At 40.2% G+C, this 11,632-nt stretch overlaps 1 protein-coding gene across 3 annotated transcripts in view; it reads left to right on the forward strand.

Annotated features, from left to right (window-relative positions):
* The first annotated feature begins 325 nt into the window (after positions 1-325).
* Positions 326-11,632, forward strand: part of Nrg (Neuroglian) — a 556,234-nt gene continuing 544,927 nt past the window's right edge. For all 3 annotated transcript variants that reach the window (XM_076204343.1, XM_076204345.1, XM_076204341.1), the window contains exon 1: positions 326-464. The gene's annotated coding sequence lies outside the window, so the exon portion shown is untranslated. The remainder of the gene's footprint in view (positions 465-11,632) is intronic.

The raw sequence follows: 11,632 nt of genomic DNA on the forward strand, positions 1-11,632 counted from the left end.
CAAATATTTTGTATAGTGTTTTCAGTGATGTGTAGGTGTTGTGGAAGTCAATGGAAACGCCAGCACTCCGCATTGCATAAAATTGCAGCGTTTTCACCGTCCACGGTTCACTTTCAGGATTGCTATACAAGGTTGCATTTTTTCTTTCTTTTGGGAGACGGAAGTGAAAAATGATTGGCAGAGCGACATGTTAAATTTTTCTGTGAATGCAGGAAGTCTATGGAGATATTGTACGTCTGTCAGCATAGCGGTACAATCAGTTCCGCCACCCCACCCGACTCTGGCATCGACCTAAAGGTTTAGGGAGGAGTCAGTTGGTGTTGCGATAGTGGCGGGTGGTTGTCTGTGTGTCTTCACTGCAATTTTTTTTGTTATTTTGTGCTGGAGAAACGACATGTAGCAGTGTTCACTTCGACTTAGAGAAGGAAACGACTCATACAATTGACACTAATTAATTGAATAAGGTGAATATGCGTTTCCTTGTGTTCTGTAGTGTAAATAGTTTAGTATTTTGTGAGATCCAGTCGGGCTGGAAGGAAGTGTTGCATCCGTTCTCGACCTGGAATTTGAAATTTCTACCTGGATAATGTCATGTAATATTGTTCCACTTGTGTATTATATAGTATTCAGGTCGGTTGATGAATTAATTTGGTGTATATTAACGCTATTAAATAAATGTTAGATGAAACTTTGTTCGCATTTTCGCAGTCCAGTAGTGTAGTGTTGCCCACTGGGTGAAAATTTATATATTTTTAGATTTGTTTAAATTATAACTGTCGTGTCATAAAATTTGAAGTCTAGGTGAAGTGAAAGGGTGCACGTTCCTACCATAACACAGGGATTGTTATAATGTGTAAAGGAACGGAGTATTTGATAAATATGTGAACTTCCTTCACGTGGCAATAGGTAGTGCTCGAAAACTTACCTGTCTCTACCCGCCATCCTCAAGGCTTAGACGTAGCGTAACAGTTTTCCTATGTTTGGACGTTGGATTAGCTTCTTGTATGCCTTGACACGCCGATACGGGTTGTTATAGGTACATAAACATCATAGCCAATAAAGAAGTATGTTCGTTTGATTAGATTGGTTACATTTACAGTGACGAGTATAATTTTGTAGGTAATGTTTGTTCCCGGTTTTTCGACAGATTATTGAATTAGTATGTGTGAATCACAGAAACACGATTATTAAAATCATTATAGGCTTGGTAATCAGGAATTAAAACGATAAACAATTTGAAGTTATCTCAATGGTTATCAATTATTTGTACTCTAAATGGCTTGGCAATTGATGTTATTTATTTGTGATCAGTTCTCAAGAGTTGATTGAAACCCAACGATAACTTATTGAATACAGGTAGTGGCAGTACGCAAGCTATATTTGATAATCTTCGTTTTACAGATGATCAGGAACTTTTATATGAGCCAAACTGACTGCATAGGATTTAATTCTTTTCGCTGCGTAGTTGGGTCCCCCACGACTGAATGGAATTGTATAGCAACAAGCTAAACAAATGTTAAAATCGTCAATAGAAGCACCTGTGTGTTGTTGATCACCCATGATGATTTAGATTAGCCTACCCTTTTTTACATTGTGGAAAGAACCTTAATGATCTCTCTTATACGGTGTGTGTGTGTGTCTGTATATATATATATATATATATATAGGGAGAGACATGAGCTCGTCTTGTAGCTGATATGCAAACTTAATCTGCTTTAACCCCCGTCCCATCAAAATCACTGGGTGACTAGAAGAATCCCCCAAATTGTCTTGATGGTATTAATCGAAATAAGCAAGAGGTAGAGTTAACCTTATCGCTGCTAGGGTGTGGGGGGGGGGCTCGGCCTCAGCATAGTAAAATCAATCATCTGGCGGCTCCCAAAATGATCGCTAAATAAAGCAGTGTTGTGTTAACCCATTCAACTCCGATGACAAGATGTCTTGTCATTTGGTCAAATAAAACAAAAAATCATAATAAAACAACAAAATGTTTGATGATCAAACAGCACCAGAAAAATATGACGTCATCAGTCCTCCTCCTCGAGGAGGAGGACTGATGACGTCATATTTTTCTGGTGCTGTTTGATCATCAAACATTTTGTTGTTTTATTATGATTTTTTGTTTTATTTGACCAAATGACAAGACATCTTGTCATCGGAGTTGAATGGGTTAAAATCGCAGGTGCGCCCATATCTACTCTCCTGCGAAATAAAAATCTAGTCATGTCGATTCAGAGTTGTGATGGGAATGATAGGCCTAATTTCGTTAGTGGTAATATGAATATACCATAGAATTCAAATGTGTTTTATTTTTCATATTGGTTTATTGTTTTTATTCATTACTTAATTCTATTTTATATACAGACATATAAATATATATATATATATATATATATATATATATATATATATATATATATATATATATGAGAGTGATAGGTGGGGAAGGGTAAATAAAAAAATTCTAAATATATATATACACACACACATACATATAACGTTCAGCACTGAATGTATGTAATTTTTCCACGTAGTATTTGGTTAGACACTGTATAGGAAAACGCATTTGCGCAGGAAAAAATGGCGTGGTTAAAAGAATAAATGGGACTGATTTGTATATGTAAATGGAATGTGTTTGGATATATGCAAAGAAATACATGTGAAGCCCAACAAAAACTATTTGCATAGTCATCAAGGGTGGGTGAAAGAGTGTGACTGTTTGGGTGATTTATATAGATGTATAGTTTATATACGTGTATGAGTTTTATGTATGTGTAACACACTATGTGAATGTGTATACAAGCGATGAACATGTCGGGTACTTGGTGTGGAAGCCCGAGCACTTAAGGCAAAGGTGCGTAACAGTTAAGCTCATTTAAAGCTTTAGCTTGTGCTATCCCAATGTGGAACAACATGTAAAGTGGTATTACGCCAGGTATTGTTAGGACAGAATAATGTCAAACTATAGATTTGTGTTTCATTACTCTTGGCAAGACGTTGGGACGGCAAGAAAAATGTAATCTGTATGTTTGAAAGATGGATTCCTTGCAGTTAAACATGAGCTTACTATTGTAAAAATTGCTGAATACATAATTCTGTTTGTATTTAAATTATTTCTGAGATTTTGAACCTGAAATGTTTAATATTTAATGTGTACAATGAGGACAGTGGTTATGTGGAGTAGAAATAAATTAACATGATCTGTCAGAAACCGGTGCTTTGATCCCTGATGGAGGTCAGACTGTCAACGGTACTCATTCTGAACCTGGCATGTAGTATATACAGGAAATAGAGTCTGTACAAGAGTACCCAGCCTTGTAGAGTGATGACCCTTGCCTGAATGTGAAACGTGGACATTTACTGTATCTTTGAAGTTGTGTTGACATCTACCAATGGATGGGAATAGTAAGCGGGAGGGTTAACATAAAGTTGAATAAGATCGTCAGTTATTTACAAGAGGATTATGTACTCCCCAACGGTACAGGAATGTTTCATATTGATGGGTTGAACTCCGTCACTACAGAAGAGGCAGAACACGGTTAAACAAAAACATCAGGCGACAATAAAATGATTACCCATCGGTCTGAAAGAGGTTTGGGTGATATGCCCGTGGCACAGAAATGCTGAAAGATCCTGGGGTGATAACCCGGAGTGATTGTTATCGAACTGGGAAGTGACCATTGATATTGGGGTCAGGCCAGTAACCTTCCTGAATTAGTGAGGTCATGCAGATCGTTTGCTGAATGTTGACCCTGCAAACTGGAACATCACTGGGGAGGTGGTTCTGAATGGGCAAGGCTAAGGAGGTGACTGCATAGGACGTGTAAATCGTATAAAGTGTTTGTTATCACCAAGAACCCAGTGATTGACTGATGTCTCTCTGTGAGCTTGCCAAAAAAAAGATCGAGAGGGTGAAAGAAGGGTTTGTGGATTGTAGGGGTATTTGGTCAGATGAGATTGTGTGTGCATAGATTCTTTTTTCGTCGGATCCCCCCACCCCCATGGGGGGGAAAGTGGCTAACTCACCTCTGCCGGACTTCGTCAAACTTGTAAAACCAGAAGAAAGGAGGATATTGAGAACATTTCCCTTCCCCCCATAGTTTGAAAACGTTTGATAAAAGTCACCTATTATCGTGGGTTACTTGGTTGCCTGTGAAGGTATTTGAAAGGATTTTGGTAATTACAATATTATAGAAATGGCTCTGTGCATGGAGCATCGCCTACCGCGGGCAGTATTTCCAACTGGGTGAGCATACAAAACAATGTAAAACCTATTTGGTTCTTGTATAGCACGATCGTAAATACCTACCAGATGGCGTTGATGCGTTGTTTTCGTTTTATGTAGGGTGCTGAGGTTTTTTGAGGTTGTGTGTGTGTGTCGAGTGGAGAGAAATTGTATGGCGACTTTTATAGGTACTATGGTAAAGGAAAATGTATGGTGGTGACGCGTGGAACAGTCAATGCTTTCAGACGTTTATAGGTAATTCTCAGTTTCACACACACAGACCCTTTGTAAGAGGAGACTTTTCATGATTCCCTTAAACCTAGTGTCACGCACACACCATACACACGTGTGTGTGTGTGCGTATTCGTTCGCCTGGTGATTTTATTCATCCGAAGAGATTACCTTACCGTATCCAGAAGAATGCAAACCAATTCTCTTGATATAGGATCCACGCCTTCCAGTGGAATTCCACATCGAAAAAGGTCGAGAAACATGGGGGACTCAGAACCACGGGGGTGCAAAACACACCTCGGGGGTGACCCCTCGGTATGTGTCATATGGTCATATATCAGTGTATGCCATGGTATGTGAGGAATCCGTCACTGTACACGTGGTAGAAGAGACGTGTGCAGACGGCGCCCGGTTTCATTGTGTACATGGGGGCTTAGATGAGACCGAGAGGGATATAGTAGGTTTGTCCATGGCATGAGTGGAATGTGTGTGGCCGTCTGTCATGCCACGGTGTTGGTCTGTTTGCTTAGGGATATTGATGCAGTTGTACCTAACTTTCCCCTCCCCCCCTCTCTCTCGTTTGATTGGCGCCCAACTTCAAGGACATAACTTGCTGTCAAGCAGACGTTGATCCTGTTTTGTTCTTCGTATGCATAAGATGAAGTTTTAACTTTAAATTCATCAATCATTTGTGTTATTTTACGTATAAGTATTACAATTAATTCCTCCGTGCTTCTTGTATGTCATCATAGCACTAACCAGGCTGATCAAGTTTCTTCCAAAATACACAACAGTTCTTGTCGCTGGTGTTTCAAGGACAACACTGAAGGGTTCAAGGGGAGAAGAGTGGCTTGGGTGGGGAGGGGGTTGAGGGGGGGTGGCAGGTGTTTCGCGACAGCCGCGACTCCGCGGTTGCCATCTCTCGTGGGGATAATTTCCTGCGGGACGTTGTTGTTGTTGTTGTCTGTCCGAGCAGTCCCGTCTCCCCAAGGAATGCTACAGCCGAAACTTGCGTATCGGTGCCACCTGCGTAGAGCTGATGGCCAGGGGTGGTTGCTGCTGTTTGGCCCCCAACCCTTGGGGTTGGTGGGTGGTCCCACGACATTTGCGCTGCAGCTCCAGGACCGTTGTTGTTGTTGTTGGTGATGGCGGTATTGTTGAAGACGACGTAGTCTCGCTGAAGATGCCTCATGGTCGTACAAGGGGCAGTGTTGCCAACTGTTAAGTGATTGGTTTCATATATGAATACAAACGCGCGCGCACAAATACATGTGTGTAAATCACAGTTCACGACAGCTTGTATCACTGCTTACATCCGGCCAAACTTGGAATGTCAAAATGCTAACCACTACATCATGGCGTACGTGTGTGTGTGTGTGTGTATGCACGCGTTCTTTCACTGTTGCATGGTCATGCTACCACTCGTGTGTATGTTTCCTACACCGATTCATTAAAGATTAGTCTGCACTCTTAGAAGAACGCTGCTCATTTAACTTGCTGCCTTACTTTAAAATGGTGTGATAGGAGTTCATGTTTTCGGCGACGAAATATTACTCACACCTATTCCTTCATGGGCTGGTTATCCCGTGGCTTTTGTTAACCCATTCAACTCCGATGACAAGATGTCTTGTCATTTGGTCAAATAAAACAAAAAATCATAAAACACCAAAATGTTTGATCAAACACCAGAAAAATATGACGTCAGTCCTCGCTTCGCTCGCAGCGAAGCGAGGACTGACGTCATATTTTTCTGGTGTTTGATCAAACATTTTGGTGTTTTATGATTTTTTGTTTTATTTGACCAAATGACAAGACATCTTGTCATCGGAGTTGAATGGGTTAATGGCTGTGATACCTTCCTTTCAGGGGCACTTCCTATATTTTGTTAAAGTTAATGACGAGTTAACTAATACAGCTTTGTAACGTAGTATGAGGGTCAATAGTTCCGTATCCTGTTCCCCTCTACACCCCTTAAATGCATAAAACAACTTACGCCATCTTATTTTTTTTCCTGTATTGCTTTCGTCCTGTATCAAGAGTGGCGCTTACTCTAATCACACAGGCCACTGACCTGTCTGCAGGGTGGGTCACGTGGCCTGCACGGTGAATGTGGCATCCTGCCCAGATGCTGGGCATGCCTGGGAACCCACCACGTGCCCAGTCCCCCATGTGGGAGTTAACACTGGCTTGCACGGGACTCGGCGAGGTGCGTAGGAGGGGGGGGGGGTTGATCCGTCGCGTTGCCAATGAACGTAGTTGGCCCATAGCGTCGTGATTGGTCTCTTGGTGGAACGATGGGTTATACTTTCACTTTTGTTCTGGCTGCCTGGTTGTGTTTGTTACTACTATGGCACAACCTCAGTTGCCATGGTGCGTACGTGTTTAAACACGTACGCACCATGGCAACTGAGGTTGCTGTCTTATGCAGCTCTATCCAGTGATCTCTCTTCCTCCAATATCTCAACTATGGCGTTGCATCTGTACAGGTTGCGTCATTTGAACCGAGAGTGAAATGTCTTGTTTTAATATGTAACCTACATCTTGACACCTTCGTGTTGCATAACCGCAGTACTACTGTTGTAGCTCACGTTCCCTGTCGTCCTGAACGTGTCTTCGGGCGACAACTCGAGATGAACGGCGTGAACGTGCGTATTCGAAATCCTATCTTGCTGCTCCCTTCCAAGAGTTGTATGAAATTAAAGTACGTTTGCATTTTTTTTTTTTATTTAACCCATGATAAAATGTCATTTAAGTCCTTCTCGTTGTCTTCGTGATTATTTTGTAAAGTGCGGATTATATCTCTAGTCACTTAGGAGCGTTTGATATGGTCGTTATCAATACCATTAAAGGACTGTGATGTTACATAGGGAAAAGGTGATAAGAACATTGTTTGAACTGACTCGCATCATTGTCAATGCATGAACATGGTACACGCCTGTTGAAAAGAAATTTACTTGATCATTTGCATAGTAAATTCATTGAGAATGACAGGCGTGTGTGATGATAACTGGATTGATGAAAGTAACCAAAGAGTTGTCAAGTGCTCCCATCCATTCAGGAACTGTGAAGTAGTTTTTATGATGATGTTGGTATACACACTGCAATCCATAGTAATGTTGAACCCCAGAGAAAGACGTGTAGTGCCAAGTCTAGCTAATTGCATTGGTGATCATTTGGGTGACATAAAGAGGCATTCTGACGTCATATGGTATGAATGAAACTTTGCGAGTAGGCCTATGCTCATTGTGATGTCTTATAGCATGGATGATAGCATGAACTTACTGATTTCCTTTCGCTCGGTCTGTCTTCAGTTTCTGTGTTATATTCCCCGATCAGTGCAAGGAGTAGAGGAAAAATGCAAAATCACTTCTGAATGTGAATTGTTTACCCATTATCCATGGAGCAGGAAGGATGGTTCCGTCATCCCATTTCCTTTAGGATCCGTTTATTGTTATTCTTACAACTGAAAAAAAAAATAGTCATGACACCACCTTACCAAACGGGAGAAATGTGAGGGGACCTGACAAGAGAAATCTTGGCGTTAGCAATATCAAAATATTTGAAGAAAGTCGAGTTTAATGTATGAATACACGAATTCGCGTACATTAGTTTAAATTCACAACATAAAAGGTGCTTATCCTAGGAAGAGTACCCTGGGGATATATATATTGCCCCACACACACACACACACACACACACACATAAACTGAATACAACTTGGCTACAATCAGAAAACGCTAAAAAGCTATCCACACTGCCTAGGATTTGGACTTGAAGTACCAAAAGATGCCCTCATACGTTGGATAAAATATCCTGACGAAAACAGAACATGTACTTGCTGACCCCCTACCCCTCCTCGTCTTCCGTGTACAGGTTAACATTATTTTTATTTATTTATTTATTTGTTTTATTTTAATTTTTTAAAGTTGGGTTTGATGAGGGATGGCATGCGTGCGAGTGGATTGATGGAGTTGACTGGGTAGGTAGGGAGTGTGGGGTGCACTTTCCGGGTGTCGGGCATGCATGTTGTGTTTTGGGTGTCTGTGGGTTGTAAAAGGGGAGTTCAGTCTTTCATCCGACGCTTTGACCCTCAGCTCCGACGGCAAAAGTATTTTATTGGTTTTATCTAGCTAACGTTACACGGTTTTGTTCATTTATTCGTGGAAGTTGTTAATTTTGAACAACGTCTTGATCCTAGTGTTGAATTGTATACATTATAATCTCGATGAATTTGTCTGCATACAGAGAAACATAACTTTGAAAAGTCCTTGGTGCCAACATCGACTATATATACACTTGTTTCATGAAAAGATCCTTTTTTGTCTAATCACAAATGTGAAGAAAATAGTCGGGTGTAGAGCTAATTTTGAATATATGTATGCATAATATGAATATATATATGTGTGGTTTTGTCTTAAAAAAGTAACTGGTATCATAACACTTCACTAAACTAGAAATCAATACCCCCATTTAGTTTAACTGGTTAGAACGCGTCGCTTGCCACAACAATTGCTATAGATGGCGACACGGTAGTGTTGGGGAATAGTTCGGCGACAGCGAATGTTCGTCCCAACGACGCCCGCCAAGTGGCAGATTTCCCGCGCAGAAAGATGGCCAAATAAGTCACGTCACGGCTGACGAAGACATCTTGGCTTCTTCACTAAGTCACGTGACGATCTCTCTCACAAGGACAGTTGCAAACTTATGTATGGTATCAAGGACTACTATTATAATAGTAGTCCTTGGTATGGTATATTGGAGTTAATGTTTTTTAAGATTTAATTCAATCGAGGCAATGGACACTACATAATGTACAGGTTGAGATGATTTTGGTCCTATTACTATTGATGTATTTTCTTGGATCGTGTGACTGTGTGTGCTGAATAAAGCATTTGTCTAACCAGAGGTTGTAAAATTTCGCCACCTGTTACCCATTTTGACAAACCTCTTCTATACCAAGTTTGCGCTTTGTCATAGTTTTTTGTTTCAGGAAAATGTACACTACCAATAGTAACACAGCTTTGAAATTTTATTACCCTGTGTCCTCGGTATAAATTTACTTGATTCTACTATAATTTTATTTGTTTATTTGTTACGAGCACTCTTGGATACCAGTTCATTGATGACAGGTAGACTAGGCGCGCGCGACGCGATGAGGAAGAATTTAAACAGAGACGAGTGCAACCGATCTGCGACGCTGCCACATCTTCGTCCTCTGCGCAGCCCTTGTCCCGCTCTCAGGGCGGTGGTGGAGACGGCCTGCGACATAGAGCAACTGGTAAAGCGTCATGGTGCAGTTTTGCGGAAAAAAACCGGTTGGGGTTTTATTTACTTTGGGTCTAACAAAAGTTGCCTTATCGCTCCTCAAGGCAACGCTGAGCAAGAACTTGCATGCATGTTGCACCCTTTTGAGGGATCGTGAGGTTGTAGACCATGAATTTTACTTCGTTCACGCCGTCCGATGAATAAAATCGACTCATGTATTCCTCAATAAGATGATTAAATTATGTCACCAGCAGAAAGTTGAACCATTGAGAGTACTGGGTAATTTAATTTGATGGACCATTTAGCAGTAGGTCAGATATATTTTTCTGTATCCATTTTCTAGCTTACTGACACGAACATTGCTAGAAACTGGTGGGTAAACGTTGTTCAGGTACAAAAATAACAATATCTTGCAAAAAGCTATTGGTGCTCTTTGGAACAAAGGAATTAGGAACAAAAGAAACAAAGAAAGATAATATTTTGGGTATAATATTCCGGTTACAAAGAACGAGCGAGAGGATCAGTGTTAATGCTCGTCACGTTTGTAATAATATATACTGTGCATTTGCAGATGGCTAAGTAGCTGTATTAATGTTTCTGTAGATATTTAAATACAAATTAAAAACGTTGAGTCCCATGAGAGGATTTGAATGTTGTTTGAGGCATTTGCCAAATGTTAGATATTGCAGATAAAATTGTTAGCAGATGTAGCAGGGTACAAATAAAAGGACAAAGGAACAGCAACTCCAAAAGACAGGCAATGAAAAGTATAACGAAAACCTCTGAGTGTCCAAATAAATTATGTGCATATTCAAAATAACCTGTACTTGCTGGGGGGAAACCTAAGGATCCCGTTTATAACTACATTGATAAGGTAGTATAGTTGAAGAAAGACGGGACCCCACGAATATGTAAACATATACAACCAAGGAAGCAGTAGGAGATTTGCATACATATTACTTGACACTCATCCCTGTCGGAACTTCAGACAAGTTAATAAAAGCTCGTTAATTACATGTGTCACTACCTTGTCTTCAGATGCTTTGGATGTTTGGCAGTCATCTTTAGTACAAACTCTTCTTCTTTTGTTTCATTTTTTTGTCTTTTCTTTTCTCTCTTCTTTTCTCTCTGCAGTTTCTCCTCTCTCCTTCCCCTTCATTTATTTAGCAGTTATCTTTAGTACAAACTCTTCTTCTCTCCTTATAATTTCTCTCCTTTTGTTTCCTGTCCTCTTTTCTCTCTTCGTATCTGTTCTCTTTTCTTTTCTTTCTGCACTCCCTCTCCACCTTCCCCCTCATTCCTCTCCTTGCCATCCATCATACATGATGGAGAAGTTATGCAAAAGTAATGGTGTTGCATTTGAGCATTTCTTATAGCTAAGAGCTCAAAGCCTTCAAGTTTTACCGCTAACTTTTCACAAAGTTTCTTGGTAAAAAATAAAGTTGTCCATTGTATTGTTGTATTTGTTGAAGTCTTGTTTCATTCTCTAGTTTGTGAGATATGTTTTCATGTTTAAACATCTTTTCAGTCTAATTAATGAACTGTTGATTTTAGATATTTTGTTGCCGTTCTTTGTCTACTGTTTTATTTTTAGCCCTTTCACTAATGGGTGCTATTTGTTGACATCACCGTGTTAATGTAATGTGGGGGGATCTCCTTTGGGCTCTTACAGTTGTATTACAGGCTTACCACCGACAATTTTTCAAAAGAAGAAAACTTCCAGTATAAAAAATTAACCTCTACCAACATTTGACTAGTTTAAAATTGTTTGGCAGCAAAATAAATAATCATAGAACATGGTGAAATAGTTTAGGCTGGCTATAGATATTATTCATCCCTTTTGCTGAAGAATGAGATATCCTTCAGCTGAATGAAATTGCCTGGTCACAGAATAAATTACTGAAGTCATAA

Source organism: Oratosquilla oratoria, chromosome 21 (assembly GCF_046742065.1).
Source record: "Oratosquilla oratoria isolate Oo_2021 chromosome 21, ASM4674206v1, whole genome shotgun sequence".
NCBI classification, from domain to species: domain Eukaryota; kingdom Metazoa; phylum Arthropoda; class Malacostraca; order Stomatopoda; family Squillidae; genus Oratosquilla; species Oratosquilla oratoria.